Raw genomic sequence first — 8,144 nt, 5'->3', positions numbered from 1 at the left:
CGGGAGCTTTGCTGGTTAAAGGTGGATGGTTTGTTTTTCTAATTAGTTAATGAATTTGGGGAGCTAATGCGCTTTGAAACGCTGATTTAGCCAAGTGTTGGTGTGAAGACTCGCGCCCGGCCCGCCTGAGTCCCCCTCCGGCCTTTCGAGCTGGGGCCCTTTTAATTAGCTTAATTTCCAGCGGAGGCCCGGGGAAAGAAAAGCCCAAGGGCAGACAGGACTCTGTGGCGTCCGCAGGATCCGGGAAGAAAAGTGCCCATGGGTGGCCGCAGAGTCCCGCAAGGCTGGCAGAGGCGTAGGCACCTGGGGACAGATCACGGGAGGGAACTTTGCGCACAGTCCAAGGCAAACTTGCCCCAAGGCAAACGGGCCTGGTGATTCTATAGCCCCGGGGACTCTCCCTTTGCTGGCTCTGGCCGAGGAGACTCTCGCTGCTCACTCCAGGGTTTTTTGTTTGGTTTTCCAGCATCTGCCTGGAGCTGGGTCACTCTGTTCTCCCCTCGTCTGTCCTCTGAGCCTGGTCAGGACCGATGGACACCCAGCCCCAGCTCCCCACGGCCCTGTGCTCTTCTGTTCGGGAATCGGCCCTGGGTTTCCCAGGCACCTGGCTTGGTGTGTTTCACACCTCTTTGCTTGGGCCGTCGTGTTTAACGCAAGCACAAGCGTGTGCGTGCGTGTGCGATGCGTGTGCGTGTGTGTGTGTGTGTTTCCCCTCCGCATCGGGGGCTGATAATTATGATTGTTACCTTGAGCCAGTTAAGCTGAATGAATCCCTTTACCTCCTGCTCTGAGAGGATTACAAATTAATAACAGCGGCTTACGGCAGGCAGCCTGCGAGCACATATGTTCGCGTTGCTTCCCCAAAGTCACACCCGGGGACAAGAGAGGGGCCGACACCAGAGATTCGCCCCACGAAGTATGTCCGCGAGGATGACCCACCCTGCGATGCCCCCCGCGTGAGGAATCTCGTTTCTCCTTCATGCCCCTCGGCGGGGGGCGGGGGGGAATGAAAACCTCAGGTCTGGAGCTGGGTGAGGGCTCGAGATGTGCCAGGCAGCTGGAAGGAGGAAAGAAGCTTTGTAGGAGACCCGATCCCGCTCCCCAGCTGCACCATGACCAGGGCTGGTTACAGATTCTGTGACTCGCCCTATAGTCGCGGGAAGGCGCCGACTATCCAACGGGTCGCGAAAATCCACGATAAAAAGGCACCGAGTTCATCTTCTGGGACAAAGCAGCCGGTTTCCCTCTTGCTGTAACTCGCCCACTGACCCTTGTCAGCCACAGCAACCCCCCCCCCCGCCAGTGTTCCGCTTTAATTAGAGGGGGGGATAATGAAATAGAAGGGAGACAGGGACCGAACTGAACCCGCCTTGACTAAGGGAGCGGCTCTGCTGGGCTGCTAGGTTCCATCGCACACAAGTTGCTCACGGTTAGGAAGGCCAAGGCGGTGGGTACATTTGTTCTCAGGGATCAAAGGCCCGGGGGGGGGGCAGTCCCTGAGTGAGATAGGGGGGCACTGCCCTGGGAAAAGCCCGCCAGCCAGGTCTGCTCAGTGCAGACAAACCCCAGCCAGACTGCTCCCAAAGAACGAGAGCCCGGCTGGCACAGCGCCGGGCCCTGGGGTTAGTTCCAGGCGGCGGGGTATATTCCAGCGAAAGCTCCCCCTGCTCTACTCAAATCTAGCTACAATTAATAGTTTGTTCCCCAACGGCTAATGGGCAGGGGGCATTTTCCGGCGGATGTTGCGTTTCCTCACCAAACAACCAAACGGGAAAGTTGTTTGAAAAAAGAGGCTGGTTAGGGACTTCTCAGCGTTTGTCCTGATGCCCCAGGAATGCCCCAGCTCTCGGCAAGTGCCTGGCCGCTGGTTTAAAAACTGTTGGGAGAATTTTTGGCCGTTTATTTTTTCCCAAATCGTCTGGAAAAAAAACACCGAAATCTTGAAACCGTTCACATGCGGGAAATGAAATTGGACCAGAGCCGGTGCGTCAAAACGGGGCAGTCAAATGGCAACTCGTTTAGTTTCTTTTCCAGCTGTTCCAAGGCGGGTTTCGGAATTTGTCAATGGCTAGTAAAAAAGGACAAGTTACCCTGCCCTGAAGAACTGACCCTGGTTGGTTGGAAGGGTCACACCGGGGTGTTCTGACCAATTCGAAATATTCGATTAAAACGGAGCCTTCCCCGCGAAGTTTGGGGCTTGATCGATCTGCACGGGCCGATGCAAAGCGCTTCGCAGCGAGCCCCGTCCCTGAGGCACGAGGCTTTTTGCAGGCTCAGGCAGGAGGGGGCTTGTTTTGCAGGAGGCGCTTCCACTTTTCCCCAGGTAAAGCTTCGCCGGTGACGTAACGCCCCGGGAATATGTCAGCGGATAAAACCCTTCCCCGGCCTGTCTCATTCATTATTAATTATGAAACCAGACACTTGCTTTGTTTGCAGCCTGTTTTTCTGCAGGCAACTTTCCGTTTTAAACAGCCCGTCCAGCCTTCCTCTTCGCAGGACTCAAATTTCTCCAATTAACTCCCCCCCCACACCTGGCTATATAAACTAATAAATAGAGAGTATATTTCCCACGGAAAACAGGTTATGGAGTAGACAGGTCCGTTTAGATTTGCAGTGAAAAGAGGCTAATTGGGTGAAAAAATCATGGCCAGAGTTTTTTCCCAGCAGGCAGAGTTAATATTCCCTCGTTGCGAGCTCTGCTCAAGCAGCGCTCCAGCCACATGAATGACTCCTGAACAGATGCAGCGGGTAACCGCCTGTGCGTGTTGGGGGATAGGAGAGTGGCAAGCGCTAAGGGTGATACCCAGGACTAGCCAGGAGAAGCTGTTTCTCCAGCCGGTGGGGAGGCTGGCACAACATTGGTCAGATAAAGGCACAGGGGGGTGCTGAGAGCCGCTGAAGCAAACCGTAAACCTGGATATGATGAAAACCGCTTCAAGGAAGCCAGAGGGTGCAGCAGCACCTCTGTAAAGACAGCCCTCGTGTAATCGCTCACTGGTAAATTACAGCTGACAGAAACATAAAGCGAATTGACTGGCATGTTTGCATGCCTTTGTCTCGAGGCCAGGAATCGCGGGTGGATTTAATTTGGACATCTCCATTGTATTTGTTTGTTGGTTTTTTTTCTTGAAGAAAAATACTAAAACATCAGATTATTTTTAAAAAAATGTAACAAGCTGCTTTTGTGCCTGGGACAATCACAGGTAGATACTAAAGCAGGAAGCCCCCAACCTTAAGGAAGATTCATTTTCCTCCCCTCCCCATCCCCTTGCAAAAGTCAGTCAGGGTTGCATTGACTTGGACTTCAGCTGTCTCCTCCACTAACAGTCTCAAATTTATTACAGCTGTGAGTACTGGGCTGTCAGTCATGAGAGGACACACACAGCCGGGCAGGTGCCAGGCTTGCTGCCTTTTCAGTGTGGCTAGAAGATTTAGAGCCGAGTGGGTGAGTGCGCTGCTGCTATCAGGTGGAAGGAACCCAATCCTCAGTGGCGGTACAGCATGTCACTATTTACCGAACACAACCTGGACAGCTAAAGTAAATTAGCTGTTTAGTAAATCAGAAGCCTGGAAGTAAATTAATGGTTAGTAATGAGGCAGGTGAGGAGCTGAGCAGAAAAGATGCTTCAAGTCCAGCCGCCACTCATGTGGGTGGAAATGTTTGCTGATTAAATACTGTCTGGCTCCAAGAGCAGGGAAATAGCTTCACAAGATTGAAATGATCCATGTTCTGTGCTTCTCTTGTGCCCAGGGCAGAAATCAGAGGGCTCCAAGTATGGCCCTTGACATACATTTGGGTGGTAAGGCCTCGATCCTGCCCATCTTTGTTCAGCTAACCCTGCAAGGCACACAAGGAGATTGGACCTCATGCACTTATGAAAGGAGGCTGCCTGCTCAAATAAAAGTGATTTTCTACCAACTGGGCATCTATCCAGGGCTCTTAGCTGAGTTTGTGAGTAAAGGCCCAGCATACCTGCTCCTTAACTCTCCAAGGTGCAGGGTAAGTAAAGGGGCAAGGAGTGAGCAGAAACAGTGTAGGGGCCGAGGGAAGGGGGAGTTGCATGTGAGGAGCCACACTCATGGCAATTTAGTGAAATTGTGGCTGCTTTCCTTGCCCATATCAGTGTCTGATCCTTTCTTGCCCCCAGTAATATCCTGGGACAGAGAGTCCCCAGGGGTTATTTTTTTTTTTTACTAGTAATTTTGGCTTCTGGTTTGGTAACTGCTGGTTTTCTTTTCAAGTCTTGGTTGTAGAAAAGAGATCCGTTTTCCTCCTGGGCTCCAGGCAGTCCTTCTGTCTGCACCCTCTGCATGTGCACCTGGTGGAATGCACAGATGTGGCTCTCCAATTTTCTGCCTTAGAGGCAGAAGTTTCTTCAGTCTTTCTCTTTCTCTCTCTGGGCTCCTTTGCATTGGAATTTTGTCCATCCTTTCCCCCTCCCTTCAGCCTGGTCTCTGTCTTCTCAAGAGGCCAAGTGTGGGGCTGATGGAGGTTTCTTATACTCTAAACATTACTTACTTTGATTACCCTTGCACACTAAGCAGAGTTTTAAGTTTTTCACAATGGCCAATGACTAAGGCTTTGGAGTGGGAACCAGCCAACATAAATTCTATTCTCATCTCTGCCACTAACCATGGGAAAGAGGCTTCGCCTCTGCTTACCCTACTTGCCTTTGTCTGTCTATTTAGCGTGGATGCTCTTCAGGGCAGGGACTCTTTCATTCCATGTTTGAATAGTGCCTAGCACAATAGGGCCCTGATCTTGTTCGGGGCCTCTAGGCACTGCTGTAATATAACCCGGACTTTGAGCGAGTCATCATTTTTAGAACCTGGTATATGAACACTTCAGACCGACAAATGTCAGGTAATGCAGATTGGAAGGAAGAGTTAGATTTCATCCCCCATCATGCTCCTCCTCCACCAAGGTTTTTTAAGGTTCCACTGAAGTCCCTCGCGTTTTTCTCTTCTTGTCACTTATCCCATTGATTAAGGTCAGGTTGTTGTGTAAGCACCCACCATCTTCATCTATCTGAGGCAGCACTGATGGGCACCTGCTTACCATTATTTTGGGTACAATCCATCCATCTCTTCCTTGGTTTTCCTAAGGGTCTTTTTCCTACTACCCTCACCTGCCCTGCTCTCTTCACCTTGTCCCCTTCGTTCATTCTCCCTGTGGGTGTGAAGCAGCAAAGTTGCACTTCCTGGATGTAGTCAGCCACCCCATGGATGTTGACTTCCATCCTAATATTTTCATTTCAAAATCTCTTTGTGAAATTTCTCTTATGGGGTGAAGACATCTCATCTCAAACACCTCTAGGCATTGGGCAATAGCCTGTAGGTTCATACTTCTCAACATTCTGCATGGTGGGGTGCACCTTTGTTCTATGCAGTGGGGCCTTCAGTGGCATATGCTTCTCATACACAACGCCCGAGATGTGATTCCATGCTCTTCCAGTACTCTGAAGAAACTCACACCTGAGCGGACCTATTCCATGACCCAGTCACCAACATACTTGAACTAACAAGCTTTAGTTTCACTTCTTTACTCTGTTTGTTTCCAAACCTATTTGCTGCACTTGCCCTACCTTAATCTTGTTTCGTTTCAGCTTAGTTCCCTCCTTGCCCAATGCTTTATTGCAATCTTTGCCCCAAGGGGTTTGTGTTGCAGTGCTACAATCTTGCTAGGTATCACTTTGAGATTTCCTCACTAACATCATATTGAGCTGGATTTTGTTTCCACCTGATATACAGAACCAAATAGTTTACACTGTTTTGGAACCATGTATTGGCTGTCATCCATCCGTTGGCAATACAGACAGCTTTCCCTTCCTCATTCATCTGTCTAGGCTGCATGTCCCAAAAGCCATTTCAGATCCCCTTCTGTTTTTGCCTATGTGCACATTCACATCACCCAGCACCACCAGCAGTTCTTCAGGGGCTGCTGTGTCTGCCAGGGTTGGTGGAAACACACTCTCTCTTCTTCGTTACTTCCTTGTTGAGTGGCATACGCTGATATCACGAACATGACACACTCTTTAACTTGGGCTCATACAGACCTCAGCCTGTCATTTAGTCTAAGGCCTGCTAACACAGGCTTCCTCCGCTCTTCTCTCACCATTCCCATGCTGCTGTTATGCACCTGCTTGTCACCTACGGAGAACCATTTGCAATCTAAGCCCAATCCTTAGCTGATATGATGGTGAGGAGCAGTATCAGTGTTGTGAGTGTACAGGAAACCCGATGGACGGGGAAGCAGCAATTTCAGTACCTTTATTCAGCACACTAGATACATTCACTGTTGCTACTTTCATGATATGGTGCTAGTTTGGCTGTGAAGGGCACTGCTTTTCATCCTGCTTTGCTCTGCCTGCTAGTCCCCCTGCCCCTCTAGAGCAGTAGGTCTCAAGCTTTCCAGATGATTTTACTCCTTTCAGGAGTCTGATTTGTCTTGCATACCCCCCAAGTTTCACCTCACTTGAACTATTTGCTTACAAAATCAGATATAAAAACAAGTGTCACAGCGCACTGTTACTGACAAATTGCTTCCTTTCTCAGTGTCTGTATGAAATTTGTTTGTAGTGACTTTGCTAGCGCTTTTTATGTGGCCTGTTGTAAAATTAGGCAAATATCTAGAGATGAGTTGATCTACCCCTTGGAAGAGCTCTGCGTACCCCTGGTTGAGAACCACTGTTCCAGAGGACAGTTCAAAGACTGGCCACCAGAAATCCTACTGGCTCAAGGCTGCCCTGCTTGAGGCAGGTGAACTTCTGGGCTAAGGCTGAAATGCCTCCCACTGTTTGCAGTAGTCGCTGGCACAGAAGCATACAGGCCAGCCTCACCCCTCCTTGTAAGCAGGATCTACTAGTGCCCTTTGGTAACTTGTTCCAACAGTCACAATATGCTAAGAACTATAGTGTATTTGTTGGCATCGCTGACACACACTGCAATGAGAGGGCCTTTTAGAGTGACCAGACAGCAAATGTGAAAAATCGGGATTGGGGTGAGGGGTAATAGGAGTCTATATAAGAAAAAGACCCAAAAAATTGGGACTGTCCCTATAAAATCGGGACATCTGGTCACCCTAGGGCCTTTCCCCCATTAGACTAAATGTGCACCCACTTTCTTCCCACTTTCTTCTATAGGCCGTGTTGCTGGAGCCGTGTCCGTCCCAGGATGTTTGAGAGACGAGGTGGCTGAGAGACAAGTTTTCGAGCTATATGGAGCTCTTGCCAACAGAAGCTGGTCCAATAAAAATATTCCCTCACCCACTGCTTTTGATAGGTGGTGGGAGCTCATTCTCAACCCCACCTCGGCCATAACAGCACTTTTGGGAGGCCCTCATGGTCTTCTCGATTTGATTGACCTACATCATATTTGCAATTTTAGACACCTCACACCATCCATATGAAACGAGTCCTAGTACAGATCCTTGGGACAACCCCCTGTTAATTTTCCACCCTGATGAAAATTGACCATCTATTCCTGTTTTCTGACCCAGGAGAACTTAGTTTCCTTAATTCTCTTATAAAAGCCTTTGACAAAATCCATAAGTCCAAATAAATTACATCAACATATTCTCCTTTAATATTAGAAGCAGAATTTTCCTTTACAGAAGCTGTGCTGGTTTGTCCCTATGGTAACAAATATGTAACACTATAGGTTTTATAACTGTTTTAAATTAGAGTTTCAATAGTTTAACTGGTACTGAAATAAGCCTTCCACAGATTACTCCCAGCCCATATTTTAAAAGGAGGCACCATTTGTTACTTTGTGAGTTGGGGCAAGGGGGAATTCTACTTCAACAAGCAGGACAGAATCACTCCATAGCGCTTGAGGGGCTTCCTAAGGGGGGATCCAACCTCCAAACAGCTAGTGAGCAAATCCTATGTGCTCTAGCCAGGGTCACACCCTACAATGAGGGAACACACCTTTCTGCAAGGAAGCTTGGAACTTTGAAGTGCTTGTCTACAACCAATTTTTCCCTTAAAATTTCCCAATGATTGTAGCAGTCTTCCTATCAGCACCCTCTTCAGCACATTCAACACTGTTGCCCAGAATTGATTTGAGCAGGGTTAAACAGTGGTGGCAGGGTCAACTTTAGCACGCCCATTGTTGCTACCACCAGAGGACGTGCACTGGTGAGA

This window comes from Chelonoidis abingdonii, chromosome 24, assembly GCF_003597395.2.
Source record: "Chelonoidis abingdonii isolate Lonesome George chromosome 24, CheloAbing_2.0, whole genome shotgun sequence".
Classification (NCBI taxonomy): Eukaryota; Metazoa; Chordata; order Testudines; family Testudinidae; genus Chelonoidis; species Chelonoidis abingdonii.
The sequence above is the reverse complement of the archived record's forward strand: the minus strand, read 5'-3'. Positions refer to the sequence as shown.